Here is a 20,501-nt window from a genome sequence, read left to right as displayed (position 1 = left end):
GAATTCTCTTTTATTCTGGCTGATTGTATCTCTAACATCTCCCTAAAACTTGTGAACTTCAGTAGTTGCTCAGGATTTACTTCCCAGACAGTTCCTCTCTGGTCCCCTTCTATTGCTTTCTGGAGCTATTTCTCTGTAATTTCTTGGTGTTTTTACTAATAAATGCAAGCTCTTTCAGCCTCTCTGAACTCCAGGCTTACTCTCCTTAGCTCAGCAATCTGCTGGTTTTGTTTGGGCTTCCTCTCCCTGGGAGAGGGCCTGATTAATGGCTCAGGGCCAAATTCCAGGCTGAGTGTGAGGCTGAACATTCTCCCGTGCGCCAAGTTCAGTCCATCACCACCTGTTTCACCTTGTCTGAAAGGGTTATTTCGCACAGGCTCTATTTTCCATATCTTTGAAATAAGGATAATCATAGGAGGGCTAGCTACATAATATGTGGAGCTCCTGTGCAAAGTGAAAATACAGAACTCGGTTTAAAAACAAAACAAAACAAAACAACAAGAAAACAGTGTGTGCCTTTCTTCTATTGCCTTCAACTTGTCTTGGTGCCTTTTATTTGTCATTTAACATTATGCTTCCTAGAATAATAGGGGTATTTGCAGGTCAGTTCAGACTACCTAGGTACCTAGGGACCTATCCTAGGGCCCAGCATGCAGGACACAGCCTGATCATAACACTCTCTATGCCCAGATGGCCTCCAGAAGCAAAGCGTAGCAGCACTTGCAGAGCAGAGGTCAGGAAGCAGGTTCCCAAGAACCTGTTTTGCAAAAAATGGGTGATATAGGTGGGGCCACACAGGAACTGAGGCTCCAAAGGACTTCCATCCACCCTGTGGTCCTTTGTCCCAACAGACTTTATTTACAGGTCACAAATTTCAAGATGGCACCCACAGAATTCAAACTTCAAACCCAAGGTCCCCTACTAAGACATTCCAGGAAACTTTGCTAGTTAGACAGAATCATCCTTAAATAATAATAATTTCTCTATTTGGTGAAACACAGGATGCTTATTATAATCATTCTTACGAGGTGTTCAGCCAGAAAGCTTGGTTCTACTCACTCTCTGGTAACAAGCCCAGGCTCACAAACTAAGGGACCAGAACTAGCCCAGCTGCCTGGCTCTGACCATGGTTCTGAGGGGTACTGATTTTTATGAGAAGCACTACCTCAGGCCTGAGCTAGCCACTCAGTCTCTAGGCACAAGAGCTTATTGTCTAATAGCAAGAAAGATGATTATAGCACATGAGATAAACACTACAATTACAAGATGGAGCTGGTGTACCGAGGGGTTGCCAAGTTTCCTCTCACACCATGGGGATAAGAAGTGATATTTAAACTGAATCTGAAAGGGCAAGCGGGGTCTGATTACATGAAAGGGTGCAGAATATCTTCTGAGCTCTAAAGGGCTGGACCAAAATCCCCAAAACAAGGAAGAGAAACAATGGAGCTGCAAGCTTCATGATGACTAGTTAGATCAGAGCAATGGGAAGAGAAGGAGAGAGACACAAACAGGGTCTGAAAGCTGAGGGGGTTGTGGGGACCAAGTCTAGAATCCCAGCATGCTGGGAACCCATGCAAGAGGAACACAAACTCAAGCTCAGTATTGCAGTTAAGGAACTAGAGAGAATCTGTCTCAAAACACCAACAGGGATGATGGGGGTGGGGGGGACAAAGCAAAAACTAAAACAAATGTAAGGGTGGGATGCGAAGGCTCTAGGTTTAATTCCCAGTACTAAAAACAAAACAAAACCAAAAAACCCAAGAAAATCCAATTCTGAACTTTATCCTAAGAATTAAGGAGTATACTGTACAGATGGAACAGTTTTAAAGTTTTAGATGAAAAGTTTTACTATGACACCTGCATTATAGATTTTCTGGAGCATTCTAGGTAAAAGTAGGTGCGATTATGGGTGTATAAATTTTGCCTCCTAGAATCCTATGAAAATACTTAGTTAAATTACAAAAATAGAAAAAAACATATGGTGATTCTAAGAGTATTGTCTAATGCTTATGTTAAGTTCAAGAAAGTTACAATAAACAATGACAACAGATCTAGGAAAACATGTAACATATCTCCTGATATATTCAGAATCAGGAACTCTAAATAAAATACATCTTCGTTTACACTTGTGATGTTAGATTTGCAAAAATTAATCCTACTCTTTATAATAAAGAAGCCTTTAGTAAATTCCAAAGACTAGAAATTTGCAGGCCCATTGTCTGAACATTATATAGAAATAAAAATTTACATTTTATAATAAAAATATATACATATATAAACCAATCATTTTTATATCACAAGGGAAAGAAAACTACTTCTGTGTAGAATTAAAATGCAAACAGAATATACAATTAAAAACTATTTAGCCAGCATCCAATAAGCATGGGTGTATATGAAAAATTAATGAATAGAAGAATTATACCCCAAAAATATCTTAAGGAAAATATTTAGGAAAAAACACTTCCTATGTTATTGAAAACATTCCAGAACATACGAAAAGATAGACCACTTCCTAACTGACCTACTGTCAAAATATTGAACAGAAATACTATAATGTGCTTTACACATAAAAACTATAGGTCAATGACACTTTTGAATATAAATACAAACATTCTCAATAACCTATTAACAGTCATAGAATGACTATGAATAAATAAGGAGGATTATTTCACATGTACAAAATGTCTTAGCACTAATTATTTTAAATAAAATTTACCAGTATAAATAGCTAAACAAAATCATAACATTATCTTGGTAGAGGTCCCAAAGAACTTATAAAATTTAAATGCCATTCCTAATTAATTACAAGCATAATTTTCACTAAACGGGAACATAAAAATATTTTACTACAATGAATGATACACATGTTAAATAAAAAGTCATAATTATATTTAAAGAATAAAATATTGGAGACAGTCCCATTAAGGTCTAGGAAAAACTAAGCATATGGGGTACCAACATTATCATTTAATAGTATTCTGAGAGTTCTAGAAAATAAGAAAATATGAGACTTAAATTTTGGAAAGAAGAAAACAATTGAGGTAATTTAAAGATTACATTATTTATAACATGGAAAATGTTTCAGAAGTACTTGGAAATCTATTAGCACTAAAGAGTATTTAACAAGGTGGCTAGTTACAGAATAAGTATACAAATATTAATGTTTAATCCATATTAAAAACAACTTATTAGAAAATACATGAATAATCATCTCATTTATATAGCATTAAAATATGTTAAAGTCTTGGGGAATAATTAAACAGAAAATAGTGGGAGGTACCATAAAGAAAATGCCATTCTTTTAATCAAATGTAAATTACGACTTTAATTAATATGGACACACAACATTTTCCTCAATTGTTAGAAATTATATTGATTTATAATTTTAGTGCACTAGAAGACATCAACATATAAATGAGCCCAGGAGCCAGTGTAAGATTGCCCAGATAGAGTTTGGATGCAGGCTGAGATGAGACTGAAAGCACGAGCTCGGGAACAAGAGACTGTGAAGACATCGGTGAGGTAGGAAAAGCCAAGAGCAGAGCCAGGGAACTCAAGGAAGAAGATACCCAAGAGCTGACCTGGAGGGAGCAGTGGAACGCTGAAAGACACTGATGAGCAGTTTTGCAGAGGGAGAACTCAAACATGATAGCTGCTGTAGAAGGGTCTGGGAAAGAAAGCTTTTGAAATTTAGCATCAGAGAGAAAGAGAGAGAGAGAGGGAGAAAGAGAGAGAGGGAGAGAGAGAGAGAAAGAGAGGGAGAGAGAGGGAAAGAGAGAGAGAGAGAGAGAGAGAGAGAGAGAGAGAGAGAGAGAGAGAGCGAGTGAGAGAGAGAGAGTTGGAGTATGGGGAAGAGCTGGTTAGATGCAGTAGGGGGTGGGAGTCAGAACAGAGGTGAGGAAAGAGGGACAAGGAGAGAGACCACCTTTGTGAGAATCTGGAGTATGAACGGGGTACTCAGGAGGGATCAAGAGGGTTATTTTTCTTTGTGGATTACATGGAACATGACCAGGGTTGTGCTTTAATGCTGAAAAGAGAAAAGGTCTGTTGGGAGAGGTTCAGGGGGCTGACAGAGGAGCTCACAGAAGGTAAATGTTTAGGTGGGGAAAATCTGAAGTAGAGGAGATCTCTGCCCATGTGGCACAAACTTCATTTCAGATATGACGGAAGGGAGCTAACTGCCCACTCTCTAGCTGGGGAAGGAAGGAAAGTGGGGGGTAGCTGGCCCCTGGAACACATCCTCCATATGTGGTTGGTGGCTTTATAAGTTTGTCCCTCAAAGACCCATGTGTTAAAGGCATCTCTCTCTCTCTCTGTCTGTCTGTCTGTCTCACTTACTCTTTCCTTCCTGGGCACCATAAAGCGAGAGGTGAGCAGCCTCCTCCAGCACAGACCTTACCATGAGATTCTGCCTTGCTACAGGCATAGAGTGACAGGGCCAAGTGAGCATGAACTGAACCCCTGAAACTGTGAGTCTGAATAAGCCTCTTCTCCTTGCAAGTTGATCATTTGAAGCATTTTGTTTCAGTGATGCAAACGTGTAAAATTGCCTTCTACGTGTAAAATTGCCTTCTACGTATAAAATTGAGGAACTGCTGGAGCCAGAGCCAGTCTTTTCAAAAGGCTTGATGGCAGTCAGACTGCGTCACGTGTAGGGGAAACACGATGGTAATCTATTTTGTGCTTTTGCACCTAAGGACCTGTGATGTCTGCCGAGTTCCTCACAGCCGCGTCCCCACCACCTGGCCATCCGACTTCAGCAGCCAAGAGTGGTGTCTTTGAGGGTTCACCTCACCCCATGTTAGCCCTTGAATGTTTCCTGAGTTCTATTTTCATTGTTATGGAGGAATTGAACTACTTTAACTTATTGAGAGAAACGGGTGATGTGAGACAATATGGAATCTGAGAATAGCTAAGACAGTTTAAAATATCACCTTTACTACCTGGGAGGAAAACATTTCAGACAGAAGAAACAGCCAAAGGCCCTGAGAAGAAGATGTGCGGGCTCAGTGAAGGACGAGCAGGATGCAGCGGGGGGTCAGGCCACCTGGGTGCTGCTGGCATGAGATAGGGGACAGCAGTTTGGGGAGGAGAGAGGCCTCTGAGGTGGACAAGATCCTGTCTGAGGCGCCCTGGGTGGGCTGGGAGTGTGGGGTGCAGTGAGGCATGGAGGCACGTTGCAGCCTGTGTGGCTGCTCCCTCACGTCACTCGTGGAGACGGAGAGGTTTTATGAAGTGGACCCATCCCCAGGGAAAACAGGATACAAATGCGCAGAATAACTCCATGATGCATGTAGTCACTGTGTGTTGATGCGAACATGTGCTCATAAACTAAATAAGGAACTAAGATACGCACACTGTAAGGGAGATAACTGGAGGAGAAATAAATGTTTAAAGGTTGAAGGAACATATTAAGTGAGTGTCCTCTGTCTGAAACGCTTAAGACCAGATATACTTTGAATTTGGGATTTTTTTTTTAACTTTTGAAATGTCTGCATATACTGCAAATAATGAGATATCCTGAGGATGGGAACCAAGTCTAAACATTTATTTATGTTTTATATGTGTCTTATCCACCCAGTCAGCAGGTAATTTTATGCCACAATTTTAATAATTATTTCCATGAAACAAAGTTTCACAGCATGGGACTTTTCACTGCGGTGTTGTGTTGGCATTCAGAGGTCAGATGCTCTAGCATTTTGGATTTGATGTTTTTTGGTGGGGAATGCTCACTCTGTACAACTTGACATATTTTAATAAACTAAGGCAAAAAGAAAACATTTAGGAAAAATATCAAAATGCAAATTAAAATATGAAGAATCAATAATTACTTTAAAACTGAGATTTCAATGATTGCTTCTTTCAAGTGTGAGTACACAGGCATAAATGTTGGAGATATTTAAGTAGACGTATTTCTAGGGTTAGCCTGTTTTATATGTGAACTTCACTGCTTTTAGGAGACAGATAATTTCATGTGATATTTTTCAGAAAAGCAGAACATGAGAGAACACTGACTGCTTTCCTTGATAAGGTATGGGGAAAGGGCCTGGTGCTTTCTTCGCTCCACACTGGGTCATGTCTCCTATAAACGGTATTTCGCTCCACACTGGGTCGTGTCTCCTATAAACTGTATTCTGGGGCAGAGATCAGTCACATCTTCAGATGCCTTAAATATCTTGGGGTGTTGCTGACTTAGTGCAGTAAGGCCTTGGACTCTGGGGTGACATGGCCAGGGAGGGACTGGGGTGATGGAATGAGGTACTGGTGTTGGGAGGTATGAGAGAGAGGGTATGAGCTGGTCCTTAATAGACCCTTGTGTGCATGCACACATGTGAGTGTGTGTTTCTGTGGGTGTGTTACTGGGGACTGAATTTAAGGCTTTCATATTGGGCTACATCACCAGCCTTTAAAAAAAATTTTTTTTTGAGACAAAGTCTTACCACGTTAGAGGCTCCATCTTGCAATCCTCCTGACTCAGCCTCCTTTAATCAACTCTTGGTGCTGAGGGCAACAGAAAATGATCTTTATCTATCCAGAAAAGCCCAGCTGTAGAGTCTCTTTCTGGGGCCTCCTTTTGGAGATTCTTGCTGAAGAGACTTACTAGTACCCTTATTCCCTCAAGGGTGCTCCTTTGGTCAGATGTCTGTCCTCAGTCTGTGGAAATGTGAGGCATGGAGTTTGCACAATGCACATAAGAGCCCGCCTTTCTCCTGTCCCCACAGGCACCCTTGTGACTGCTGTTGAGCACCTGTCTCTTGGGGCCCTCTCACCTTTCTGCTCCCTCCTGGGGACATCCATTTCTCTCACTCCTTAAAAATGAGGTGTGCAGAGGCTTTGGGCTGCTTCCCAACATCTGGGTTTATTAAAAAAAAAAAAAAAAAGCTGAGTGGCGAATGAGAAATTTGAAAGGTCTGGGGAGTGACCAAGAGGCAAAGCAAAGTCTCACTGCACTTTTAAAAGGTGGAGTGGCCATCTGGCCTGGCAGAGAGGGCCGAAGTCATTTACCATTAAGTTCTTTTTGAATAAAATGGTAGCAGACAGTTAGGTAATATTACAGGGCAATAAATGTTTAAGAGCCTTTGGGGTATGGGCTTTCCAAAGGTAGTTCAGATCCAGATGCTAAAAATACTTCATAGATGTGTGTGCATACACGTAACCTTCTCAGTCTGCTCACAGAATGGAAGCCCTTTCTCCCCCTTTCCCTTTTCTTTCATATTCTGAATTGTTTAAGAGTTTCCTGGCTACGGTTCCTCCCCCACCCCCACTCTTTTTTAAAACTACACTGGGTAAAAGAAGCATGAGGGAAATGTAGTTAAAATTCAAAATGCTTCCTCTTTATCATTACCATGAATCAACACAATAAATGAGCCCCTTCAGAGCACGGTAATAAGAATTTGATAAATCATCAGCCAAAAATTAACTAGATGTCAAAACAATCTTTGGGAAGTGTGATGGATTAGGGGTGATAGCAGCAATTAATCTCTCAGCATGAGTTCACCGGAGAGACACAATGTAGGGAGATGGATGAGGGATTCAGGCCTTGCAAGGTCAGGACACTCCTGAAAGGAGCAGGTGGAGGCTAGAATCTGGGGGAAAGAGAAAGAGAGAGAGAGAGAAAGAGAGAGAGAGAGAGAGAGAGAGAGAGAGAGAGAGAGAGAGAACCATCTGTGTCTGCAGTACCCAGAAGCCCAGCAGCTGAGCTGGAGGTCAGTGCATGCCTTTGAAAAGCCCTGTCTCCAGCTGCTCTCTGATGAGGCAGGCACTTTTCGTCTTGCACTAATAAATGCCACAAGTCCGTTCCTGGGGCTCAACACATGCCTCCACCAGGGGAGAGTTGGAGGGCTTCATTTAGGGAGGGGCAGCTCCTTGGAAGCAGCAGCCCAGAGGGCAGGGCCTGCAGGAGCAGAGAGGAGGGGGAAAGAGGAGGGAGAATCTGAACCAGCTCTGGCAGAGCTGGGGTTGCTAGAGCAGGTTGGGACAGCCCAGAGCAGGAGCAGAGACTCAGTGGTGGGAATGTGGAAAGGGACAGGGAGCCTCTAACAGCACCAAGCCCCTAAATCTCCCTCCTTTCCAAGGGGCTGCCTCTGCTACTGATTTATTTTGAGTAGAATTCATCATATTGGAAAGAATAGTGATTGGAAGAGGACTTCGAAAAGGCCCTATGTTGGCTTCCCGGGCAAGGCTCCTTCCTCTGCTGATCACGTCTCTGAATTCCCAGAGCACAGCCCGGCACTGAGACTTGAACGCTGAACTAAGGGAGGCGGCGGGGGTGGCAGTGAAAGAGGAGGGAGGAGGGAAGGAAAAGCACATAAAGCTCTGCTTGGCCAGTCACAGGATCTGCTAATTTACTGTCACAGAAAACTCTAACCTGGCAGAGCTCTTCCAGGGCCTGCGCCATGGTTGCCATATTTGGGGGTGTTGGCCAGACCCTGGGTGCTGCTATTCCTGGGTTGTTCTTTTCCTCTCCAAGGGAAATACAGTTCATTCTTATTAAAGATTCCTGTAAGATTTGCCCAACCAGGGCTTTGAGCCTGCAGAAGCCAGCACTGTTAAGTGCTTCCTGGCTACTTTTCTAAGAATAATGAAACAACCTACTCCTTGATGGCTGCTACTGCTGTTTTGTTTACAAAGCTCAGTGAGAATTCCAGGTCTTCCCCAGGGTAGTTGACAGGGCTCATCTCCCTAGCACACAACAACAGAATGCAAAAGATTACCCACAATGCAGTCTATTCAAAACTCCATTCTCAAAGAAGGAAAGTTAAGCCAGAAAGGTGAAGGAATGGGTGGGCTATTATCAATGTGGTGATGTGGACGGGTACTGCAGATCCCCCGCAGCAGCCACTGAGGACCTCAGAGGACATTTCTCAGCTTCTAATTCTCTAGCTCTCATATTGGTAGTACACTGAAAAAGCTGATCACTTGATATGCTTCCCAACTTAAGTTAAAAGCTCAACTATCTAGAATTCATAGATTTTCAGAGCAGTAATTTAGCTGCCAGGGAAGAAGGGTGGTGCCTGGTATAATCTTCAAGATAGGGAAAAAAGCTCATAACCCCTGGTGTTTCCCTGTACTGTGGCTTAGTTCTTGATTGTCTCCCAAAGGTCCATGTGGTAAAGACTTGGTCCCCAAGACAGTGGAGCCCTTAGGAGGTGGGCTTAGTGAGAAGTCTACAGGTCATTAAGGGCATGTCCTCATGGGGGTGTAGGATCCCATTTCTTCTTCTTCCTCTTTCTTTTATTACTGCGGCATGCTCTCACCATGATGTGCTGCCTCTTCACAGGCCCAAACAATAGGACCAATCAACAATGGACTGAAACCTCCACAACTGTGAGCCAAAATGAACTTTTGTCTTCTAAGTTAATAGATACAAAGTGTTAGTTATGGTAATGTAAAACTAACACAGTTGCTTCTTGCAGGCTGTGGACATCCAGCTGGTTACTTAGTCACTTCTGGTACCAGTTTTGTTTTCTCATCTGAAAAGGGGGAGTAACAATCATTGCACTTCACAGGATTATCTGAGTGCTGTGGTACAGAACGAACTTTACCAAAATATTGGCTAACATCAAATGATGGTGAAAATTCATCAAATGTTGGTGGACAATTGTACAAGAGTCAAAACACTTTGCTTTCTGCTAAATCATGATCTCTTTATCAGATCTGTGAGCTAAATATTTTAAAACCAAAGCTTGGTGATTTTCACTCTGTGCCTGAAATCGAATGGAAGGAAACACCCTGGCACCAAGGCGAAGGGGGCTGTCACAGGCCACCTGGCTGGTGCTGTGGTGGGAGACACAGGGGGTCACTCTCTTTCCATAGCAGCTCAGACCACTGCCCTGATTGCTTTGCTTTGCTCTATCAGCTTCCTCACACAAGATCTGGTGTCTTTTACTATTTATTTATTTAGACAGGGTCTCACTGTAGTTCAGGCTGTCCTTAAACTCACTAGGTAGCCCAGGCTGGCCTTGAACTCTGAGCATTCCTCCTGCCTCAGCCTTCTGAGTACAGGGATTCCAGGTGTGTGCCACCACACCTGGCAGAGTGAATTTGTGTGTGTGTGTGTCTAACTTTTAAACAGCACCCTGATTTCTCAACTATCTTTTCATAAATTATCTTTGTCATGAGAGCTATGATTAGTCTAATTATTCTTTTTTCCCTTTGCTATAAGCAAGTCTTGGTATGAGGGTTCTGGATCTTTTTGATATACTGGAACCATGTTCTCAAGCTGTTTATTTTTCTTGGTACCAGATTGTCCATGTAACTGTGAAGGCTGTGACTTTCAAAAGCCTGACCTTTTGCAGAGATCTCTCTCCACCTTCTGTGTATAGGACGAGTTCAGTGGGATGGTCTCTCCTCTGTGAGGAGCAAGAGTGAATGCTGAAAGTTCTGGAAAGATGAGGTAACTCCTTGCACCTGATGGGCCCAGGTGATCCATAACTGATCCTGTGTCACTTTGCTCAACACAGCTCTTAGGATTCCAATCGGCATTCTGTGCCTGTAGTGCCAACACAAACAGCCTGACAGATATCAGCTCTTATGCAAGAACCTGAGCCTATGGTCACAGGCTCTGTCACACGCCAGAGTCACACTACTCACCTGTGTAGAAACTGACTTATCGCAGATGTACACGGTCATACCTGGAGTCACACTAGAGACTCAAAAGCCAAGATACACACAGATCCACACATAGTCACATGTATAAACACAAGTGCATGGTGACATTAACACGCACAGATGCACACACAAATAAACAAGTCCTGGCCCAGGAAAGATGTCCAGCAGAGGCTGTTGTAGCATTGCACACTCCGTGAGATCCTAAGAAGGACTTTCTTTCCCTGGCATGTGATTTAGGGGACAAGGATCATGAGGAAAGCCCTGGGCACCATCACTAACCCTTCTTGCAACCCCCACTGCTGGTGTGGATGCTCTGCTTCCTGGGTGTCTGCTAACCCCTCTCTCACTGTCTCCATCCAAAATCAAGCCTCCGTGTAGGTGTGCAGCCCAGGGGTCGATCAGTCTATGGGAGAATCTTGCTATGGATTCAATTTTTTACCCCCCCCCCCAAAATAGGCTGAAATCCTAATCCCCACTAACTCAGAATGTGACCTCATTTGAGCACAGGGTCATTGCAGATGGAATTGGTTATGCTAAAATGAGATGGAAGCTGGACCTGGGGGCACATGCTTGCAATCTCGGCACTCTGGGAGGCTGAAGCAGGAGCATTACAATGTTTGGTTTGGCTTGGACGCCATAGTGACTTAGAAAGATCTGTGTCAAAATAAAAATTTAAAAAGGATAGGGTTCAATTGCCAGAACAATGGAAGGAAGGAAGGAAAGAAGGAGGAAGGAAGGAAAGAAGGAGAAAGAAAGAAAAAACAAAGAAAGAAATGAAGAAAGGAAGAAAGGAAGAAAGAAAGAGAAAGAAAGGAGAGGGAAGAAAAAGGAAGGGAAGAAAAGGGAAGGGGAGGGGAGGGGAGGGGAGGGGAGGAAACAGACTGGAAAGGAAGATGAGGTGGAGATTGCACTGGCCTAGGCTGAGCCCTTGACCCAGTGAGACGCTTAGGGAGCATCTCTGAAAGACCCAAAGGCCTCAGCTGCAAGGTGAGGAACCTTCAGGGCTGTCTGCAATTGTGGAAGCTGGGAGTGGACAGGAAAGAGCCCTGCCTGCCTGAAGGTTTGGGAGAGGGTGTAGCCCTATGGAAGCCTGGACTTTGAACTGAGCCTGCAGCACAGTCTCACTGCGGGTTAAGCCCCCAGTTAGTGACACCGCGTATCTGGGCAGCTCTAGGAAACCCATACGATCGCAGGACTTAAAGAAGACAGTAGGATGCACTTAATATTTTACTATCATTTTTTATTTGGAGAATCAAAAGTAAACCTTCTTGTTCTGGAAAAATAAGCATCCGAACAAAAAAGCGTGATCTTCCTAGCTGCTGCCAGGAGGAAGAGGACGGGCCATGCTCAGCTCACACCCTCTGGGGTTTCAGAGTGTCACGTGTCCTGGCCAGAGACGCTGAAGGCCTCATGGTGGCTTCTAAGCCTTGCTTCCCTCTGAAGTGACCTCATGTCCTGTGTCCCTCTTGGTCACTTGTTCCAGCCATGCCGGCCTCTCCTTCATCAGACCCAGGCCAGCCTGGTCTCCTTGTCCTCATAGGAGCCCGCCCGACTGGAGTCCTCTGTCCCAGCTCACTCTGTCCACTCCTCACTCTGACTCCACTTTCTCAGTGAGCCCCAGAACCCTAAAACCACCTGCCTCCCAGCTCCCCGGTACTCTTCTTCCATAGTGCCTACACCTTCCGACCACCATGTAATTAACTGCTTCTCATGTATGCTGTGGATACGTCCTCTGAGAGTGTTAGCACCAGAGATGTGGGTGTTTTGCTTTGCCTCGATTTTCTGTCTTATTACCTACTGCATGCCCTGTTTAGCATCTCCAGGAGTGTTGGGAATAGTGAGGCACTCTGTAGATATTTTTACATGAACCGAGTCTTATGGACAGTGTGGTGAGCTCATCCTTAATATTTATTTGAAGAGGGATCAATGCCAGTATCTGCAAAGCACAAGGTTAGAAGAGCTTGGCATGGGAGGCTGTCCAGGCCAGGAAGGGGGTCATGAGTGGGGGTCCAGGGAGGCTCATGTATGAAGGGTTTCCAGCTTCCGCCTGGTCCCCACTTCACTGGATCCTTGGGAAAAGTGCTCTGAAGTCCGTAAACAAAAGGCGTGCCATGGTAATGGAGTGTTATTACATAAACCGAACCCAGACGTGTGTTGGAAATGGCAGAGCTGAATCTCAGCCAGTCTCAGAGCAATTTTTTTCCCTGAAAAATTTAATAGCTCAGCCTACAAAGCTATGATGCAAGTCTTTCACTTTCTTTTTTCTTATCAAGTGTTCCTACCTCCTAAATTTCACAAGTGCTGTCCTGTTTTTCCTGGGTGGTAAACAGATCTGCGAAAAGAATTTCTGGCTGGAGCTGACAGGAGGTAGATTGTACAAGTCACTGGACTGAGGAAACTGCCTCTGGGGTTCTCTTCTTGTACATTGGTCCCTACCACAGGGACTAAAATGGATTACTGAGAAAAATGGCTGCATATTAATTATGTCAACCCCTAAAGCATTTTTAGTTTCATATTTCAAGCATTCTTTGTTGTACTGGTGATGTTAAAAATTGAACTTTGTGTTATTTCTTCATTGTAAGGGCAATAAATATGGCTTGGACAATAGTTGCTAGCCTTAGACCTACTGCATACAGATTGCAAATACTATTTCCTTCTTCCTTTGATTATTTCTCATGTTATTTAGTGCCCTCTGCTGTCTGGAACAACTGCCTGTAGCACTTGTATTACCTGGGGACAGCTTTTAAAGTTTTTATTTATTTATTTTTATTTTTTCCTTAACCTGATTTTAGTGCAGATGTTGGCTGTCACCCATCACTGTTCTGAATCCTGGTAAGATTCTGCTGCATGGCTCTTGCTGGGTCCATAACTGTTTTGGTGAAAGCAGTTAATAAGCGGGGGGTTAACTGGATTAGGTCAACTCTTTATTCTCTGTGTCTCCCTTCAGAGCAGGCTTCCTGCACCACTGGCTCTGGAAAGGGTGGAGCGAGAGAACAGGCAAAATTAGAGAGGATGCATCACCCTGTGTGAAGAAGAAAGCCCAAGTGTCACCAGGCACCTCAGGACTACACATAAATGGCTCTGGAACTCCCTGCTTGAGTTCTATAGATAAATCCCAGTCTTCTGTGTTTATATTTTAGGATTTTTTTCTAAATAAGACAAATATATCAAAAACATTTATTCTTTTCCGCTGCTATTACTTAACATAATTTTTATCTTGGGAAGAAGAATGCTATAGAAGGGGCTTAGATCCTGAAAGCCAGATCTGAGTTTAAACATTAAGTTTTCCCCCTTTGTCAACCTTATGTGCTGTTAGCTTCTCTTTTCATACCTATAAGACAGTGATACCTGTCCCACAGATTCATTCACAAGATCAAATGAGAAGCTGTGAACAAAATTCTTATTCAAGAAGCTGGGGTGGATTGTAAGCATCAAGTAAATACATTTTTAAAATTTTCCTTTATGTTTCATTCTAATTCCAAGTTCTAATCACATCCATATTTCTACATTTAAATAAAGGAGCTTACCACTATCTTTTTTTCTTTAATATGATAGTATCTTGGCTTGTTTGTTGGAAAGAGAGAAGGAAGCCGAGACAGACAGGTAGGAAGAGACGATGCAGTAAACTGCTACAGAGACACTTGCAATTTTTATTATTTTTTTATTGCTGCTGAAGATGTGAATAAGAGCAGATACTCTAAGATGTGTTATCGTTCACTAAGAAAGACAACACAGGCTCACGTAATGTAAGACACACCCATTCAAATGAAAAACTAAGGAAAATCATTTATCTGGAAGAGATATCATGGCTTCCAGATTTATCAATATTATACAAAATTATTCTTTTACTGGCATTTAAGCACGGGAGAACATAACATCTCCTGAATTCCACTGGTAAGTCACAACATTCAGTGTTTATACTTTTATTTCCAATAGTCCTGAAAGTTCAACGTACCTGCTATGAAATCAGTGTAGCTTAGACATGAGCATTTTTTTTTTCTCTTCTGCTCTGAGAGTTAATCAGGACACAAAGGACAGGTGAGTGTGTAAAACAGTTACACAGTACTTCTTACCCAAGGTGCCTTCTGAGTACAAGACGCAAGCCTTTTGGAAGCCTCTCAATTATTAAACTGAGTCTGCGTACTTTGTAGATCTCTTATGGAACACTGCAGCGTTTTCGCAGTGAGAGTGGTGAGCTTTCCATCTGTGGAGCCCCTGCCCCTCCCTAGCTGGTGACTCCAGACGTTCACTGTCAGCTAGAAACAGAGTTCTAAATTAGATGAGGCCTTCAGGGCTTTGCCAAGACGAGTTCTTTGCTCTTTCAACACATTCCCCAGAATGGTAGAATTCAGGTAGAGATGCTAGATGGCAGAAGGCCTCCAGGCCTCTGTTCACCCTGATCTCAGCATGTCCCAACCTTATAAACCAACCGAGGTGCAGCAACCAGCCAAGACCTGACAGGAGATTTTGTACTATGCTGGCATTCATCAGTGACGCGCACAAGGACAATACATATTTTTAAAAATATGAAATTGGTTCAGGATCAGTGTTCTAGCACATTCTTTACATGTTAGATCTTGGATTCTATCCACAGCACCAAAACCATATTATTTGTGAAAAATCAATGAGATTGTATTATAATAATTAAGGCACAGGAAATATCGATACAGTTGTTAATGGTAGAAAAGTGAGTGTCCCATGGTTATGTGTTAACGTGTCTACTGAAGTCATTTTAATGATAGGTACTGTATCTCTGTTGTGTGAGATCATGTTTGCTGTATGATTGAAATACATAGTGAATGCTTAAATTTAAGAAATCTGTGACAATATAAGGCATGTTGCCATTTATCCCCCTAAAACATTCTCCCCCACTTTGAGCACAGTGTCCTATTACTCTTGCCACTCTCTAATGCGGCTCTGGACTCTTTTTTGGTGAGGTCTGATCCCAAATATGGTGATGATTTCTGCCAACTTCCATCCAGTGGGAAGGCAGGCTTACGCAAACATCGAGGTAGGTCCTCACCTCCTTTATTCACTGGCTCTGAAGCCACTGTGGCTTCTGACTCTTGACTAAAGCCAAAATGACCCTGAAAGGTTAAAAGTTTTGAATCACTTCAGAACATTGAGGATACCAGGAGAGTGCACTAAGACACTCGTGGAAGAGGACTTGCTGTAGTGCCCTGAAGGCTTCAGGAATGATGAGTGTGTGTTGGCTTCGAGCAGGAATATTTTGAAGGACATTAATGACAGCTTGTCTTTTACTGAGTTACTTTTTTTTTTAAAGCCTAAACTTTCACTGTATTATTTATCATGTCTCATACTGTAATAAAAATCATGAATTTGAGTTTATTTGTATTTGATTCTTTGCAATGAAAACTTATGGTGTGATGTGAATATCATAAATAAATATATTGTAAGTATGTGTTGTGTGATATTTCCTGTGGTAGAGATAACTGCTCACATTCATGTGTGCTGATACTAAAATATATAGAATGGATATCTGTGTGCAAACGTGTTGCATGGTAAGAAGTACAGAAAAACAGGCAGAATTATGGAGACCACTGAAGCCAGGCACAGTGGCACATGCCTCTAAACTCAGCAGTATGGGAGGTCTAGGAAGGAGGATTCCAAATTCAATCACAGCCTCCGTAACTTAACCACTTAGCAAGACTCCTTTTTTTTTGTCTTTTTCCTTTTTATCAGTACTGGGGATCGAACACACAACTGCCTGCTTGCAAGGCAAGCACTTATGCTGCTGAGCTAAATCCCCAGCCCCAAGACTCCTGTGAAAGTAAATAAGAAATGGCTAGGTATATAGCTCAGTGCAATGGCCCCTGAGTCCAATCCCCAATTCCAAGAAAGAAAAAAGAAAGAAGAAAGAAAGAAAGAAAGAAAGAAAGAAAGAAAGAAAGAAAGAAGAAAGACTCTCTAAAATGCAACACACACACACACACACACACACACTAAAATAAAACACAGTGAGACTCTGAGATCATTTGGTGTAGGTTGATCACAGAGTTCCTGATGGTTGATATTTGGATTGCATCCTTAAAAGGCCAGTAGAAGTCAGCCAGGTGATGTCGGAATGGAGGCAAAATAAATGAAACACATGGAGAACAGAGGAAGGTCACAGAGACAGAAGTCATGCCTAGTCACCAGCCTGCAACAGCAGAGTACCGCCGATTAGACAGATGTGTGCTGTGGTGCTAGGAGAGGAGGCTGGGAGGCAAGCGAAGTCCAGTGTATGGAAACCCTTGGATAACTTCTGCCTACTGTAAACTCTCATGTTAAGGAAATAGGAACATTTGATGAATCACAAGAAGTGGATCCATGGCCTCAGCACCGTGGTTCGTCCGGTAGGAGGGCTGGTACAGAAGTGTGGACTGGCGAGAGTGTGAGTTCAGGCTTGCAAAGGTCTCAGGGCAAGGGTCTCAGCCTGGTGAGGGGGTGAGAGCTCGCTGCCCAGTGCCTGCAGAATATTCAGCCGTGGGTGCTGTCTTCTAAGCTGAGAAAACAATGGAAAATATAAGTCTGAGGGCAGGTCCGGGGTCCGTCAGCACTCAGGGTGTGATGTGATTGAAGCACAGTAAGAAAACACAGGAAGGGGCTGTCATGGAGGAAGGGGAACCAGGGAAAGGAGTACGATCAGGGGCCAAGAAGGAGGTTCACAGAGGGGGGTGCTGGTACCAAATACTGCATTGATTAATAAAATGGTGCCATGTAAACATGAGACTGTTGATGAGAGTGATGGATAAAAATTTTCTGCCGAAGATAGGCGGATTTGGGACTGAGAGCGAAGGCAGCAAATAAGGCACAGAAACATTCGCATTCCTTCTTTTTAAAGCTGCTTTCTATGGGTTTGGTGTGACTGAAGTGTCTTGGTCACTTCCAATGACAGATCTTGTGAAGCTAAAGGAACTTTTAGTTACTTCCTGTTATCACCAGCTTTGCGGGTCTCACCACTAAGAAGTGTAGCTTTGAGATAGATACCACTGCTGTCATCTGTGTCACCAGTTACCCAAGTTGTCGTTCATGAGTTAGGAACCTGCTATTATCTAACTCAAATCACCATGCCTAGGCCTGTGCAAGTGACTCTTGGACGTCAGATAGACAAAACTCCGTCCTTGGAGCATGTTAATGCTCTCATTTTCTGAACACGCATCCAGTGAAGAGCCATGTGCATGCCAGGAGTGATAGGCTTGAGATTTGGGTCCCTCTCTCTTCATGTCTGGTCACCTCAGGAGTAACTTTCCTTTGTAAAGAACATGATTTCCATGGTTGGCATGCCACTCGGTGGGCAAATGGGCCTGGTTCAGTCACACTTGGAGGTGGTTGCTTATCATCTCTCGGGTGGAAGACATTCCATCATCCCTTTCCAGAGCCACATATGTTAGAGGGGTTGTTGCACCCTGAAACAGAAAGCTAGGCAAAGGGGATTACACTGAGGAGTCATGCCAGGAGTCTGTGTGTTGGAAACTTACCCTCCAAGGCTCTATATTAATGGTATTAGGAAGTGGGATCTTTGGAAGATAAGTAGGACCATGAGGTCATCAAGGTGGGACCTTCATGATGGCATTAGTGGCTTTATAAAAAAAGGAAGAGAACCCTAAGCCTACTGGCTTACTCTTTATGATGTGGCGCCCTCTGCAACATTAGCATGCAGCAGACACTGGATAGCTTTCACTTAGTACTTTCCACAACTGCCAGCCAAATGGACTTCTTTTCTTTGTAACTTTCCCGGTCTATAGTTTTCTGTTGTAGCAGCACAAAACTGACTAAGATAATTTATTTATGCAGCTTCAAAAGAGAAAAGAATAAAAAGACACACCAGTATCACAATTTCTCTAAGCAACGCCGCGAGCGCTATTATCCCGTGTGATTATTTTGACTTGATTTGAAGTGTTTATTCAAATACTTACAAGAATGACTAATCAAGAGGATTGTTAAAACTGCCTTACATATGTGAAACACCTTCACAATAATAACAAGGTTTGTGGGGAACTTATATTATGTTTTTAATTGCTTTTGTCAGTCAAAAGTATCAACTAAACCCCCGCTAGAAGCTGAATGCTGATTTGAGCCTGAAGACAGTAATACAAAGAAAGCACAGAAAACCCTTAACTTGAATGCGTGGGGTTTATGTGTGTGATTAATTAGGTTTTCAGGTGAGCCACTGAGTGCTTTATGAACTGCAACAATTTTTGTTCCAACTCTTAAAATTCCCTGTCTAACTTTCTGGAAAGATGTTTATCTGAGCACAGAGTTTAGCTCTCTTTCCCTCTGATTCTAATTGAAATGGCTCAAATGATCTAAAAATAAGAGAAATCTCAATAGTGCAGGAAACAGAGGAGGAAGGTCATCCACAAAGGAGGTGCTTGAAATTTCTTCTGGATTGGGCCAGAGTTGAGGTAGGAGATAAAGAGCTTCCAAAGGTACACTTCTGCTAGGGCCAGAGTTGAGGTAGGAGATAAAGAGCTTCCAAAGGTACACTTTGCTTGTCCTGGCTTGCCGAGAGTAGAGCCATTGGATCCAGTTTGATCCTGTGTTGCAGTCTGTGTCTTGATGTCCCCTCAAAGCCTCATGGGATTGGTCCTAGGTGGAGCTTTTTGACAGGTGGCTGGATCTAGGATGTGGGATGCTGGACTAAAGGTGTGTGATAGATGAATTAGTCCACTGATTTGTTTAGCATAGCTCTGGGCGTGAGTGTCACCCACCCTAAGGGTAGGTGGTCTCAGTGGAATAGAAAGGCACAGAAAGAAGCTGCTGTTGCTGCTTGTCACTTACTGTTGCTGCCTTCTGCCTGCCCTGCTTTGTCATGCTCTGGTTTTCCTCTGCAATGCCCCTCTGCCATGCCACCTGGCCTTGGAGCCAGCCAGCTATGAACTGAATCCTCTACAAACTGTGAGCTACAATAAACCTTTCTTCTTTTAACTTTGGGTGTCAAGTACTTTGTCTCCACAACAAAAAAGAGTAACTATAACACTCTTGGTGACTCAGTGTTCTCATATATAAAGCTTCTGGGTTACATGAGTTCCCCTATATTTTTTAGCTCCCATGAAACCATATTGGTTAAGGTACATGCAGAACAAAATCATAGCATTTTGCTACAGTAGGCCACTTGCATTCAAGTCCCAGATCTTTTGCACAGGAGCCCTATCGTGCTGGACAAGTTACTCTCATTCTCTGACCTCTGTTCATTCATTTGTAAAAGGGGAATAATAATTCCTACCTCTTCCGATGGTTGAAGGGCTAAATTAAATGTTACATTAATAGTTCATAGCAAAGTGCCCCAGCACATATTAAGCACTGAATGAAAACTAATATTTTATTTTTGGAGAGGATAATCACATATTTAAAAAATTTTATTTTTAATTAACACCTAATTATACATATGTATGTTTGATGATTTGACTTACATATGCAATGTGTAATGATAAAATAGAATTAGCTAATCAATCACTACAAAACTTTACTATTTCTTTATGGTGAACACATTTTAAATCCATTCTTCTTGTTATTTTGAAGGACAGATTAAATTATTGTTAACAGTATTCACAGTATTATACAATAGAAATACGCCTTCTATAGAACCGTAATTGTATACCTTTTTTTTGTCTGTTTTGTTTTTATCGGTACGAGGGATTGAACTCATAACTGTACACTTGCAAGAAGGCACTTATGTCGCTGAGCTAAATCCCCAGCCCCAATTGTATACCTATTAACCAACTCTATCACTGCATCCCTTGCTCCCACCTCCTGCCACTGGTAGGCACTGTTCTGCTCTCTGCCTCTGGGACAGTGGTGGTGAACCTGTGACAACGTGCCACCGTGTGCTGTTTGTTTCACTCAGAGCTCCAAAAGATTTGCCATCACTGCTTCAGGGGATCAAC

This window comes from Cavia porcellus, unplaced genomic scaffold (genome assembly GCF_034190915.1).
Source record: "Cavia porcellus strain 051 isolate PalLab524CR breed Dunkin Hartley unplaced genomic scaffold, mCavPor4.1 scaffold_29, whole genome shotgun sequence".
Lineage (NCBI taxonomy): Eukaryota > Metazoa > Chordata > Mammalia > Rodentia > Caviidae > Cavia > Cavia porcellus.
Note: the sequence above shows the minus strand (reverse complement) of the source record.